The following is a 15,931-nucleotide window of genomic DNA, read 5'->3' on the forward strand; positions in this document are numbered from 1 at the left end:
TGACCCAGTTTCACCTAAACTACGATATAATCTTGCAAAAGTTTTGTGATTTGGTTACCTTCTGTTTGCGTATAACATTCCATACCTTCTGGCTGTCGAGCGACCGCAAAAATTTTCTTGTGCGTATACGCAAATCATATCTCGCATTTCTTCATTAGTAAAATGATTGTGACGAGGCATTTCAATCAAAAAAAGTAATGATTACTTTTAAAAAATGCAACATTACACTACACTGTCACATCAAAAATAATTTACTCTGAACAAATGACATTTACCAACAACAATTATCTGACAGTCCAAAGCATACTTTTCATAAATGAAATATTATTTGAAATCCTTTTTTAAGACTCTAAGCAGTTCGACTGCGTTTTTATCGAAAACGGTTGAAATTATCATGTTTAAACAAGAGTACACATTTTACGTAAAAATGATGTTTACGTCATATTTTCCAATAAAAATTACTAAAAAGTTTCATCAGAAAAAGTTTAGACTCAACTTGATCATTAGGAATGATCCACGTGGCGTCCTCTATGACAAAACGTAAAATTGTAAATAAAAGATAAAATTGTACTTGTTCTGCGTTTGTTATTCTCAGTAACGGGAGACTGTAAAAAAAACACAAACTGGAGTTACACCCCGGGATAAAAGAGGACAAAGTACATCAGCAAATAAAACAGTGATGACAAAACTAATGAAGTAAAAGAATTCATTAGCAAATTTTCCAAATACGAATCACATTATACGAGGCATAAAAGTAAACATATACGTTATTTTGCACTAGATTTGAGTTTAGGGATCCTTTATAACTTTTACAAAAGAAAACATACTAGTAACTCTGTCTCATTTCACATATTCATATATTCACGAAAAATATTTAATATCCACCCACACCAGTTATCAGCACTGGAATTTCTTACTATAAACGCCAGTTGTGGACTTACGTCTTAGGAGTCCATAATTTGGCTACTAATAATGCTCATATGTATGTTTGGAAAAAGACACAAGCATCACGAGGACCTCAAAAAATAGGATCCTGTTTACTGCATTATTTTAAAAATGTTGTTACAACAAAAAACGTTAAAATGGTTGTCCTTTGCGATTTTATTGTGTCACATCCTGATATTGTGGTGGAAAATATTGATCATAAGTTTTTAGTCAGCGGGCATTCTTACCTTGCCTGTGACCAAAATTTTGGAGTAATAAATGAGCAAAAAAATTTTTTTAAAAATATCTACGTACCTGACGAGTGGATAAAGGTAATAGCACATGCACGAAAGAAAGCACATTTTACGGTAAAAAAGATGACAGAAAACCATTTTTATTTTACTAAGAATTTAGAAAGAAATATAACAAATCGCAAACTTGATACACAAAAGTCAAAAGTCCAATGGTTACATATTTAGTGGTTTCAATACAAGAAAACAAATCCATTTACAATTTACTACAAATACAGCAATAATGCAGATGTTCTCTTTTTCTCACTAGATGTCAAAAAGAGGACATCCAGAGAAATACTTTAGCTAGATTATCTGTATCCCGATGGACGTCCAATAACCGAAGCAAAAAAAAAGATCTTTTGGAATTACTTTTATTTATATCTCCAATACATCATGAATTTTACACAAGAACCAGAACAATAAGATCCACTATACAGCAAGAAGAAGAGTTCATTAACGATGAGGACTAAGTATTTTTGTTACTTTGTTTTTTAATAAAGCATATTTTCAACATTGATATTGTTTAGTTGCATTATACTCTAGGTCTAATCCACATTCCTATTAAAATTTTTAAGGGCACACTGATGCAAAAGCGGTCTAATCCACAAAAAAGCTTAAATTTTTATATTTTTGTGAAATATACTGCAAGATCTTCGAGTTTTTTGTTATTGTTAATGATTTGTAAACAATGACTACCTTTTGGCATCATATTTTAATTTTATAAAATTTCAAAAAAACGCGTATATTCTTGGATCATTATTCAATATTTGGGGTTAGCCCACTCTTGCTCTCATAGCCTCAAATATTTTATGTGTTTTTAATGTAGAATTTGGTTTTTTTTCTGGCCCTCCTCAATAACTTTCTTATATCTTGCCTGTGATTTACAAGTTAACTATAGGTTATTTAGTATCGGACTCCTTTTTTCTTGTGGTATTATGGTCATAGAGAGTCAGTACAGTTTATAACTCCCCCCAGTACGTGTTATATAAAATATATTATAATAGTTGTGGTAGTTGTTTTAACTGCTATCTTCTTTTAATCTATATTTTAGTATGTCCTCTTACTAATAATTTTATATCTATTTTTTTCATATCCTGTTTAATTTTCTAATAAATACACATTACCATCTGTTACCTTTTTTAATAATTTTTGAAATTTTATTTTTGTGCGTTTCAGTTTATTTTAAATTCAGAAAATCTTTTCTTTTGCGTATCAGTTTTATTTAATCTACTTTGGCAGTCAAAATATAAAGAATATTTTTTGATGCAGGCAGTAAAAAAGGGAGAGCCTCAAACGGGTCCAAGTCTCATTTATTGATATACCAACACATATGGCATATCCGAATAGAAATACACTAAAGAAAGATCAAATATGTTACGACATTCGCAACTGTATTTGAGTTCTATATCACAATGTTGGAGACTTTTTCAATATCTCAGGGGTATCAAATATATTATAGATTAGGGTAAAAACTTCTCGAGTGATTCCAACATCGGAATGGGATGGAATCGAAGTTAGCTATGAGTTTCCATTTTGCCTTGGGCGCTCGCAATAGAGCCATGAAAAGAGAAGAGAAGGGGTTTTTACCTCGAGGGAGGGAGACTAGAGATAGTAAGACGGAATTGGTTTTGTCGTAATAACACCGAGAAAATTTTCAAGTTAATTTATAGGGTGGACCCTTCTCCGGATAGAAAATTAACTGGAATGGCGAAAGAACCGAGGGAAAGGTTTATCATATTAAGTCGATTAACAACGGCGTGAAATACGATTTGCCTAAATATGATCTATACATTTGATTTAAATCTTTTTAATAATCCTATTTAAATATTAAAAAAATCTTATATAAATTTATATAAAAATCCATTTTTTTGGGATATTATAATTCTATTACAGGCTTCTGTGAATTTATTGGAATAAATGAAGAGACTAAGTGTAAAATTTTCACGATAGTATAGAAAAATTAAATAGTTGAATCGATTATTTCTTACAGGGACTAAGTGATATTTTCAAATTTTGAGAAAAATATAAAAATGTTGTGTATTGGTTAACCTCCTGATATTTTAAACTTTTTATTCTTTTTTCATAAGTATGATTCGGTTAAATGTGTGTATTAATTAAATCAATCTACATAGATTTTTGGATTTTCTTTATTGAACAGATTTTTCTAAAAAATTAACTTAGGTCCTTTTAGTAATATGCCCTGTTATAAAGACAATTTAATTTTTAAGGTTTTTATTAAAATCTTATAATATTGCGTTTTATTGTGAAAAACTGCCACAAAAATATATTTAACCAAAATTAAAGAAATAATATAATATAAAACATAGAAATAAACAAAAATTTATAACAAAATCGAAGAAAAAACATGGTTTTCAGTCCTATTAAGATGCTTTGGTTTTGGATTTCTTGGCCTTCCAGAAATTTATTATGTTGACGTAAAACTCTTGCTTATCTTTTGGTAACCACTGGTTAAGGCTTTGCAAATGGACTATTTTTGTTTGCAAAATTGGCACCATTTCATGATATGCTATTTTTTTTTCAATTCGATATTAAATTGGCAGTTGTGTTTCGGTAAAGCCAAATAAAAGTGATTAAAGCCAAAATGCTATTATTATAATGCCGATGCCCTTACATAACCTAGAGTTTCGGAGCTATATACATAATGGTTAAAAAACTAAAACCCTGAAAAAGGATTGGTCTGTGAAACCCTATACAAAAGATAAAAAATAACGATAAATATTACCGATCTTATATAAATTAACAAAGAATAATTATTATTAACTCACCGAATAAATTGAATCGGTGTTTCATCATCATCTGTTTCTAAGAACGAAAAAGACTTTAATGCAAGGACTGTAGGATCTGCGTGTGTATAAGTAAAACTAAACTATTTAACCGGACGTCAAAAAATAAACAAGCCACATATTTACAAGAACTCATGGAAGCAAAACCAATCCAAAGACATTGCGTAAGAAATGGAACCAAGCAAGCAAGAAAATCAAACTTTTCATACTTTATTTTGAAAGGCTTAAATAGAATTACTGTATGCAAACGGGCATTTATAAGTATTCTTGCCACATCTAACTGGCAAGTTCAATGCCTGAACATCCTACTTTTGGTAGGTAAATCACCAAACGATCTTAGAGGCAGACATATTAATAGACCTCGTATATTATGCGATGAATGGACTGAGAATTCAGACGTTTTCGATCAAACTTTCACATTATTATTTGCACACACAGTATTTCAACGCATCTGTAAATGTAAAGAAAATGCATAGCCTTTTTGTCGAAAAATATGCAGAGTTGGAAAACTTAGTTAAATACAAATTTTATTTAAAATACTTTAACGAACACTTCAATCTTAAATTTGGGAGACCACAGATGATGTACGTTTGAAGTGTGAAAGATATGGAACGAGATGTTAATCTTAACGATAACGCAAAGACAGCAGTTCCAGCGAAACTAATGTCTCACAAAAGGCGAGCAAAGGAGTTTTATAATAAAATTAAAGACGTGCAAACCCTTGTAGTGAAAGACCAGAACTGATGGGGTTAGCATTCTATTATATGCAGAACATGTCACTGCTGCACATTCCAGTCCATCTTTTATCTTAGGCAGCTCTGAGTATTCGCATTCCAACCTCAACCTCAAAGAGAATACTGGTCATTTGTATGCCTACCATGAAGGTCAAGGCCAGAAGGGATCCAATGAAGTGTGCATATTACTTAATGACTACATTATGAAAAATATACCCCCTAAAATCACTAAACTGCATTTGTTTTCCAATGAATCGAAACCAAACAATGGTTTGTTTCCTTTTAGTATTACAAGTAACCAAGAGATTTAACAAAATATATCATATTTTCCAATAAGAGGCCATTCTTTCTTGCCTTTTGACCGGGATTTTAATTGTGCAAAACGAAGTTTTAGAAAACATGATCGAGTTTATACTTCAGAAGAATACGAGGATTTCCAGTACAAGGCAAGCATTTACTGTGAAGCAAATCCGATACCGGTACACTGGTATTACTGATTTTAAAAACATTACACATTAAAAACTGATTATCATAAAAAAACGTGTTGCTCTTGAGGTACTAGTTCCAACAAAGAAACATTTGCCGCGTCAAACTATAGGGAGATCCTGTATGACACTTAAAAGCCGGGATATGTTAAAACGTGGGAGTATATAAATGGTTTACACCCCCTTAGTTTTAAATTGCTCAAATAACACAAGAAGAGTCCACCTTTGCTCACTAGTAAGGCATAGAAAGAACCCGTTCCAATTAATAAAAAAAAAAAAAAAAAAATCGGTTGCCTGTAAAGTCGGTTTTACGGGCGAAGATTTTACGTGACAACGTCTTTTTCTCGGTAGAATATTTATTGATATGAATATTATTAAATTGCATAATAGGAACAAGGAATTGAATGAAAATAAGAATTGCACAAATTTTAACTATAAAATTTTTTCGATATATCAATTAGTTGCGGAGATATCGATCATTGAAGTTATTGTTTGCTACCAGTATTTTATATATTTATTTTTTTCAGTTATAAAAATTACTATTTCCAATTGTGTTTACCAAGTATGGTCACATGTATTTGCCTACATATTAAATAATAATAAGTACAGATAATGTTATGTGACGTTCACTTCTGATTATATATATTTTAATATTTTTAATTTTAAAGAATCAATTTGAAAATCAAAACACTTATTCAGATCGAAGGTTCAAATTTTTGCTAAATAAATTTGAAATTAATTAAAATTTGTAAATGTAAATGGTAAAGTTGAAAATTAAAACATTTACTAAAATTGGAATTTGAAATTCTTGCTAAACACAGTTAAATTCTAACTCCGTGCGTGGTGATTGGTCGGTTTAGTTCGTTTGTTTGGTCGCCCTGTTTTGACAGGTTAGAAGTTATAATTTGTTATTTTAAATGTTTGACTAGAAATACGCGCTGTTTCTTCTCAATCGACTGAATTACGATTGATTGCAGAGTGATTTAAACTAATAATTTACTTAACACTATCAACATTTGTCAATAGTATGACATAACCTATAAACTCAGTTTCTCAACTTTTGTGTCAATCTAACAATTAATCAATCAATCATAGTTTACGATAATGAAATATTAGTGTACAATTATTTACCTTTATTGTTGTAGTTGTTGTAAATGACGAATCTAAGCACTCCACATTTTCACTACAGACACAGCTGACGATACTTTCAACGATTTTCAACTTTAGCGATTCAACGCGCCTAATTCTCTAGTGCCGCGCGCAGCGGACCGATCATATTTGAGTGGGAGAGAGACGCAAGGCATTCGCCGGTCCGGCGGGCCTCTCTCTCGTTCGGCGACTCACTGTAACAGACGTGAGCGGGCGTTACACTTTTTCTTAAATGACTCCGAGCCACAACCTAATTTAAGACGTTGTCACGTCAAAAATCCTGGTACGGGACATCAAGAAGACAATATCATTAAGAAGGTAATAACTTATACCTTAGTTATTCAGGGTACTCAAAACCTCAAATTCTGAAAATAATGATTAAGTGATTGAGATAACGGTTTTGATATTATGTATTGAATAAATGTTAAATAAATCAAGAAATATTTACCTATTTCTTTTGAGGTTTGAGTTCAAAGTCCATCCTCCATTTTGATCTGTCTTTAGTAGTTCATTTTATTTTTTGGAAAAACTACCATTAAAAACTCTTTGCAAAGTAAGAGACCTAAAACTTTTCTATGCATGCCGATAGTCTATGTTGAGTAGTTTCAGTGTTAAGAGCTTTTTATCGATTTTCTTGATACGTAGATTTTGGACATGTACGGTTTTCGAACTCACCGATTCAATTGCAGGTTTCATCACAACTAAGTCGGAGCTAACTCGAGTTGCAAAATTTTTTTGCATCTTTTTAGAGGTTCCAGAAATTTACATTCTTATCAAAATTTAGTTTTTTTGTATAATTTTTAGGAGTTCAGTGGCATTTTCGTCTCTGACGACTGGACTAGTAAATAGTTTATTTATAGATTTAATGGTCAACCAGTAACTGACTTGTAATTAACAGATCTACCACCTACTTGTATAAACAGATCAGTTATAATTAATTACGATACAGTCCCTTGGTATTATATAACTAATGCAAATCAACTACCAGTTTGTTACTTTACGCACATGGGCATTTCTCATAATCAGACTCTAATTTGGCGGTAATCGTGTATCGAGGGATCAGGTTGGCACGTTTCTATCGTGACGATGTCTGAACTGAAGGGATGAAATTAAATCCAATTATGGACGTGCAATAGAAAGCGCTTGTCATTGCCATATCCTAGCGAAAGCCTAACTACTGAAATTTGGATTTAAGGACTAATTTATCGAGCTACTGGATGTATTATGAGTATATTCACAAAATATGTTCCTTTGAATACCGACTCTTTATGTAAGATTGCGATAATATTATATGTGCGAAAATTAAAAATATTTGTGGCAACTGTTATCACATTTTGGATAACGAAAAAATAATCATACCTCAAATAATTTCTAGAAACATTAAATTTATACAATTACCGTTTAAATATGACTCACTATTATCAATATGGTAAGAAGGAAATTTGATTGAAAAATTTTAATTTAAAATTATGCAAAATGGATCTAACAAGATATACGATATAAAATGTACAAAGTTTGTTAATATCTGCCCACACCAAACAGTGAAATTCTCTTTCGAAGCAGAATAACGTCGGCGATTTGACAATACCTGCTATATCCGAAAATATAGTTTTTACAGAAAGTAAAAAAACGTTGCCAATTTTAAAATCGTTTTCACCTGACCTTATAACGGCAACGACTGACCTGACGACCTGACGGGAATGGTAAAGAGTATAAGTACCGAATTTTCGTCTCTCTTAAAATCGTGATAGCGTACAGTACTCCCAGAGTTCATTCAGACTGTTCCTGACTTCCAGTTCGGACTACAAGGCGTATTCTTTAGCTAGGGCCTAAATGCGGTAACTAAAAGGTAACTAAACATAAATACTAACCAATGGGGGAATACAAATAATAGTAGATTGTCCACCTTTTATACTCCTTAGTAAAGTCTGTTCTCATCTCCCTTCGCAAAATTTGATAAAACAATAATTAGCTATGTCGTATATCTTGTTATCTTAGTTGTAGATTTACGATTTATTAATGTAATATTAATATAATAAGTCGCTTGTAAGGGAGTAGATCTTCATCAGTTGTACCAGTAATTTATTAAATAATTGTGCTACCCACAATAAGTTATCTATTACCCTATGGATACTACATATTTGATAATTTTTTTTTGACTAAGTATATGGTTTTAAAAAATCCAGATTTAAAAAAAGCTTCATCAATAATCTTCCGAAATTAACGTATGGATTTAAATTCCGCGAGAGCCGAAAATTGTCGATATTTTCCGATTTAAAGATATAAATTCCTGTGAAGACGTTTATTTCAATTCGCACTCAAACACGACTGCTTTGCTTACTAGTTCTTTAAACCGCGGAACGGTTTCGTCGATAACCTCCTTAGGAATATACATGTGGATTTAAGTTACCAGTTCTGTGATTTTTTTGTTGTAATCAAATAAAGTAAAAATCTTATTAGAAGGACTTGGTATTTAAGATCTAGGTCATCCCGCGCCACTACCAGCACAGAGACGTCATCTGCGAATGCGAAGGGCGTTTTACCCTCTCCGTATTCACAATTCATAACCTTGGCATATGCCAGGTTCTATAGCATTGGGTCCAAGATAAATCCCTGGGGACCCCGGCTGCCACGTCAATGATTGTGCTCTTCTCCACCATAATCTTTTCCTCGGATAGATACTCCGCCACCATATTTATCATATAACCAAGACATTCTCTCTCCTGCTTTGCCTTCAATACCTTGTTCCATTGCAGCGTATTGAATGCATTCCTAACATAGAACAGTAGCACGGCCGCCAGCGGTGTTTATCCACTTTGTTACGCAGTGCCTTGAGTACACTCACGATTGCATCAATCGTGATTTTCCCTTTACAAAAACTAAATTGCCATGAAGATATATCTACCTGACCTCTCAATAATCTCGTTTATGCGTCCTCGCATGATCCTTTATACAGCTTACCAATTATCGAAAGAAGACAGATGGGGCGATACTTATTCCCAAAGAACTATGGAGCAGTACTAATCTCGATATCCTCTTAGGCTCAGAAAATATCTGTGCTTCCAGAAGTGCATTCATGTGCTCCAAAAGCCACGCAGGCTTCGCCCTTTCTAGACCCTTCAAGTTTTAAGTGAGCCTAATGCCAAGTCTATCCATGGTAAAGAATACGATCCGATCAGCTCCCTTGTCCCTCCATACTCCATGCCATCTGCCTGGCGGAAAGAGCTCTCGTGTTACCTCCAGCTTCTTGTTTATCGGCATGTCGTAAGGAGCATACGCATGGAACTTCTTCATGGTGATCCTGTATTCCTGACACCAGATGTCCTTATCCAGCTTTTCACACAGCTTTTTTCATTGCCTTCTTTTTTTGTACGAATTTTTCTGTAGTTTCTTTTTCCGTGCGCGCTACTCTTTTTCGATCTCCTTGATGACCTTAGGATTGATTAATGTTCCGCTTCTTGCTCTCGATAACCTCTTTTTTTATTGCTATACATTTGATGTTTGCGTTAAATCAGTATGGCATCCTGTTGACATCTTGGCAATCTATCCTGCGTTTTTCCATCGCTTCTTTAATGACTTTCTTCTGATTTTCCACGGTAGGAAATTGGCCCTGCATTATGTTTATTCTCCTTTTTATCACCTCCTCGTTCTAAATCCAAAGATCTTAAGCTAAAAAATGTTTTGACAAATAATGACTACCCATTGTCATTTATAAACAACGAATTTCACAAGATTGAAGAAATAAAACAACACAATACCACAAATAATGTAAAACCACCCACAAGAAGAAATTTAAAGATGACAACTATACAATCTGTAAAGAGCTCAATAGAAACATCGAAAAGGATAGAAAATAAGTACAGCATCAGAACACCATTCAAATCAACCAACACACATGGGATATATTATGTCCAAAACCAATCACAGTACCGCACAAGAAAGATCAAAAAGTTGCAACCATAAAATAATCTGTTAATGGAACAATATTTATGTGGGAGAAACCGCCAGACCACTAAGTACCAGATTAAACAAGCATGAAACATACATCAAGAAGAGAGACTTCGACAAATCTTATATATGGACACATTTTTAACATAATATGCAACACGTAATACACAAACACATGTTCTAAGTTTAACACACTTTATACAAACAAATAACACAATAAAACACAAAAACGAGTCAGAATTTGATATTACAAGGGTAAAAATACCATCCTCAGATTTTTTTGTCAAGCAAAAGAAGGCTATTGCTAACAATATCGAGACCAAATAAGTCATTTGTCAGTTTTGGAAAGCATAAACCAACTTAACAGCTTATTAATTACATTTTTCGCACATTTTGTTTAAGTTCGTTATTTAAAAATTTAATTTTCATAACAATAATTAATTGTGGCCTAACCTCAAATTAACATACTGTTAACTACAAAAACAGTTTTCGAACCTTTTTAATATAATAATGATAAATTTTTAAAACATTTTTGATAAAATTATTTTTATTCTTTGGGGTACAATCAAACTAAAACCGTTATCGCTTGTACAAACCTTAAACCGACTTAAAAAATATTTTCCAGAAATGGCCTCTACCGAGAAGACAAAAAGCGCAGAAATAATCTCCCTACCTTCCCCAAGAGGTCATTTATCTTCAAAGAAAAGCGAGAAACCTGAAATATTAGACTAACCAGATACGCAAAATTCTCTATTTAAGGGATGTATGCAAATTACCTATCTCTACATTTGCTGGAAAATACTTCAGACAGCATTTGCGATGAAAAAATCCATTGTTACATCGTACAGGGAGCGTCGGATTTTAGATTCCAATAAATCTAGATGAACTGGGAGAAATTAGATCTGCGAGCTAAGAATGAGGCGAAATATGTCACCGTTTACCTTGATAAACTGCATGTAGGTTTAAGATCGTAGGATTCAAGTATTCAAGTCAAGATAACATTACATAAATGTTATTTAAATTAATTAATTAATCTAAGTGTTAACTTAGAATTAATTAAAGTATTTCTGTTTAATAATTAAGTTACATTTTATTTTATTGACATGGAAAGGCATTTTCTGGCTTCGAAAAATATGATTTCCTTTGATCGTGTAATTTATAACGATATTTTTTATTTCTAAAATAAATTATGAGCAAACAGATTTCTATATAAGCGAACATACTTTGCAATCTTTGGAGTTGATAACATGTCCTCTCTGAATTTATAAAGAGATAGAGAACACAGACAATTTTAATTAATGACGTAGCTAACTCTCCTTTTCTTTAAAAATTTTAAATTTGAAAATAAGGATTCCGAATGCACTTTCTATACTTTTTCTACTCCCTTGATAGTCTATTTTTAAATATACATTTTATATTATTAGTCTGGTACTTAGGTCTGACGACTTAGGTCGGGTGGTGTTGGTAGACCCAACTATCTAAAATGCCGTAGCTCCAAAATTAGATTGACAATTTACACGTTTTTTCTTTATAACGTTTGTTTTTTTTTTAATAAAATAATACACTATAAAAAAACGTTATATTTCTAGATAAACAAATTAAAAAATCACATTAATCCGTAGCTTCATCTGTGGCTTGTCCGTTTTTGCAATCATTACATGTCATAACGAAATGCGGAATACATATTGTTTTTTTTTATATTCAACACAAAAATATTTCGATTTTCTATCCCATCTTCGTGGGCACATTTCTTAGGTTTTTCTTCACTGTCTACAGGCGCACTCTTACTGGTGTAGTCGAGTAGTCGAGGTAGTCTTTCGTTTTTTAGTCTTATTTCTGGTTGCTCGTCTATTAAGTCCTTCCCATGTAATTTAATGAAAGCACGCCTTGTTATTTTATGATCATTTGTTTTATTTCGGTAAATCATGAAAGCGCTTATGGCGGCAGTATTTAAGATGTAGAAAAAAATTTTAAATGGCCATCTGCGACGAAATTAGACTAGAAGATACAAACAACATAGATGATTGCTGGGACATAAACAGAGAAAAATACAATGAAATACATAAAGAAATCCGAAAAAGAATTAAAGTAGCAAAAGGCCGATGGCTACAAGAATCCTGTTTAGAAATTGAGAAACTGGAGCAACAACACGACAGTTTCCATTTGCATAAAAAACTGAAAGAATTAACAGGCAAAAGCAGAACTTATGGGCAAAATATATTACAAGTCTCTGGTGGTAGAATTTTAAGTGATAGAGAGATTAAGAGCGCTCTACCGAATGGGAAAATTACATAATAGATTTATTTAACCATGACCAAAGAATCTACTAAGAAATAAGATCTAACCGAGATACAGGCCCACCGATTCTAATCTCAGAAGTTCAGAAGGCTATCGACCAAGCGAAACGGAGGAAGGCTTCTGGTCCTGACGAAATACCTGCAGATTTATTAAAACTATTAGATAATGAGAGTGTTGCGATTGTCACATCCTTCTTTAATAAGATATACAGCAGCGACAAATTACCAGACAACTGGTTAGAATCGATATTTATAACTATTCCCAAAAAAAAGCATGCCAGACAGTGTAGCGACTATCGACTTATCAGTTTAATGAGTCACACGCTCAAAATTTTTATGAAAATATTGCATTGTCGCATATATAAACTTTGTGATGGGATAACTGGTGATGAGCAGTTTGGTTTCGAATACTCTTACAAAACAGCATTGAGTTTAGGAAACATATTTATGTATGTTTTATAGATTTCGAAAAAGCCTTTGATAGAGTACCACATACATTATTATTTCAATGCTTAGACTCAGTTGGTCTGGACACGTATGACATTAGATTGCTTAAAAATCTTTACTACAATCAGACCGCTTGTATTAAGGTGGACCAAGAGGTTTCAGCTAAAGTTTCTATTAAGCGTGGTGTCAGACAGGGAAGTGATATGTCACCGGTGTTGTTCAATGCCTACACTGAACCAGTTTTTGAAATAGCGTTAAATAATCGCCGCGAAGGTGTTAGGATCGGTGGTGAAATTATTAACAACGTCAGATACGCCGATGACACCTCAATAATGGCAGAGAGTCTGGAAGATCTTCAAACCCTCTTAAATGCTGTAAACAACGAATGCACTGAAAAGGGCTTAACAATCAACGCAAAAAAAAAAACAAAATGGATGGTGGTCGGAAAAATTAATATCGAAGACTCTGTACTAAGATTAGATAACAAAATCCTGAAAAGGGTGGAACACTTTAGATATCTGGGTAGCTGGATTGACTGCAGGGTTGAAAGTGACGAGGAAATTTCGACCAGAATAGAACTCGCACGGAAAAACTTTATTAACTGACGTTCTGTATTATGCAGTAGAAGTCTGTCGTTGACCACACGTCTAAGAGTATTGAAGTACTACGTCTGGTCCACTTTGTTCTATGGATGTGAAACCTGGACAACAAAAATAAAAAATCTCAACAAATTAGAAGCGTTTGAGTTATAGTGTTACCGTCGCATGCTTAGAATCCCGTGGACAGCACACATATCTAACGAACGCGTACTAGAGACCGTGCACAAAGAGCGAGAATTGATCAACATCATCAAAATGAGAAAGTTCTAATACTTCGGTCATATAATGAGAAGACCTAAATATCGCTTACTCCGGTTAATCATTCAGGGCAAAATCGAAGGAAAACGTTGGGTCGGAAGAAAACAACTGTCCTGGCTGCGTAATATTAGACAATGGATAGGTCGAACGGTCGAGGAACTGTTTCATTTAGCTGCCGACCGAGAATCATTTCATCAGCTTGTCAGTATGACGATAACCAACGCTTGAATACAAGCACGGCACACAAAGAAGAAGATCTGCGACAATTTCCGGATACATCATATCGCTTCTTCAACACAAAAGAGCCACAAACCAAAATCACAATTTTTACAGGGGAGCTATGCAATGTTTTGTCTTTTATTTTTGGTTCATTTCTCTTTTATGTTATATCATTTATATGCAAGTTAATTATTGTTAGAAAGGTAAATTTAAACTGTATTTGATATTGTGTTCAGATACAACGTAAGTATTTTTCTAAAAGTGATATTACCAGATATCTGGTATAAAAAATATTTGTAATGTCATGGTAAGTATTTAAAATAAAAGGACACATACCAACGAAACAAACATTTTAGTCAATGTTTGTGTCATTAATTTATGTAGATTTTAGTAGAATTATTACAAAAAAAAAGATGACAATGTCAGGTTACAAAAATAACAAAAGTTAATTCTAAAACTAAATAAGTATTGGTTTCGGAAACATAATAAGAGTCTGTATCTTAAATTAAAACTAGTTAATAAAAACTGTCACATTTTGGTGATAATTTGTATTTATTAAACACTATTAGTTAAATAAACAACTAAAAACATTATTAAATCGCGAGAAAAATAAATTGGCCGTATATAGAAATCTGGGCGTAATTCTATACTTGAACATCAGTCTTAAATATTGAAAAAGAATCCTTTATAATACTTTGGTATGATATTTTTATTTATCAGGTTAAGAATACCCTGTTTCTTTGGTTGTGCTATTTTCGGCTTCTGAGAATATAGTCTCTGGTGTAATATCAAAATTACTAGAATTTTGGTGCCTTTTTTTAAGGTCATCACAGATTTGAACACTTCAATGTGAATTATCTTTATTTCACACCATTTCAACCTATCTCCATCTTCGTTAATTGTGTAGTTTCCACAAGCACGTTGTTTAAGATCAAAAAAACTTTCAAGTTCTTTCACTGAATAAGGTGACCCTATTTTCTTTGCAGTTTTTATTAATGTTGTATATTGGTAGGGAACATAAATTGGAGACTTTAAAGCTCTAGTTACATTTCTTTGAGTTGTAGAATGAACCGCATTGCCCTCATTTTGAGTGTGTCCTTTAATTAGAAATTTGTGAGTAACACTCTTCAGTTTTGGGAATGTATTTACGGCATATTGATACATCGCCACCATATATTTATTGTTTTTCGGACCTCAGCAACTATCGCTATAAAGCACAACGTCGAAATCATCAGTTGTTGTGTTTTGTAAATATTCCAAATACATAAACACGCACGAGCCAATTTTATTTACTCCTCTTTCTCCTTCTCCTTCATGCCATACAAAACAAGGTGTAGCTTTCTGACGCCGTTCGGTAATTGTAAAATTAAGTACGTTTACTTTAGAAATATAATAAACACTAGAGACTTCCCCCTGTGGACAAGGCGTTACAGCCTGCAAATCATATACTGCAACTATAAATATCTCAGTAACTTTTTGTTTGTCTTTTTTTTATCTTAAAAGAATTTTCTCTTTCAGGTGGTTTCGCAGAAACACATTTATCAACATTATTTCGGTGTAAAGCAGCAATGATAAGAGCTCCTTTTATATATTCGCATTTAGAACGAGATCTACAATAATGGCTCTCGATTCTCGGAATGGAGTTAATATGATTCCTGACGTCGTCAGAGAGAGATGGATAAATCTGGTGATGATAATTGTGTCTTTCTCTAGGGTCTTCTGAATGAATCCTGGATGCCTTTGACAGTAGAGTTGACAATAACAACAAAATCAT

This window comes from Diabrotica undecimpunctata, chromosome 5 (assembly GCF_040954645.1).
Source record: "Diabrotica undecimpunctata isolate CICGRU chromosome 5, icDiaUnde3, whole genome shotgun sequence".
Taxonomy (NCBI): Eukaryota; Metazoa; Arthropoda; class Insecta; order Coleoptera; family Chrysomelidae; genus Diabrotica; species Diabrotica undecimpunctata.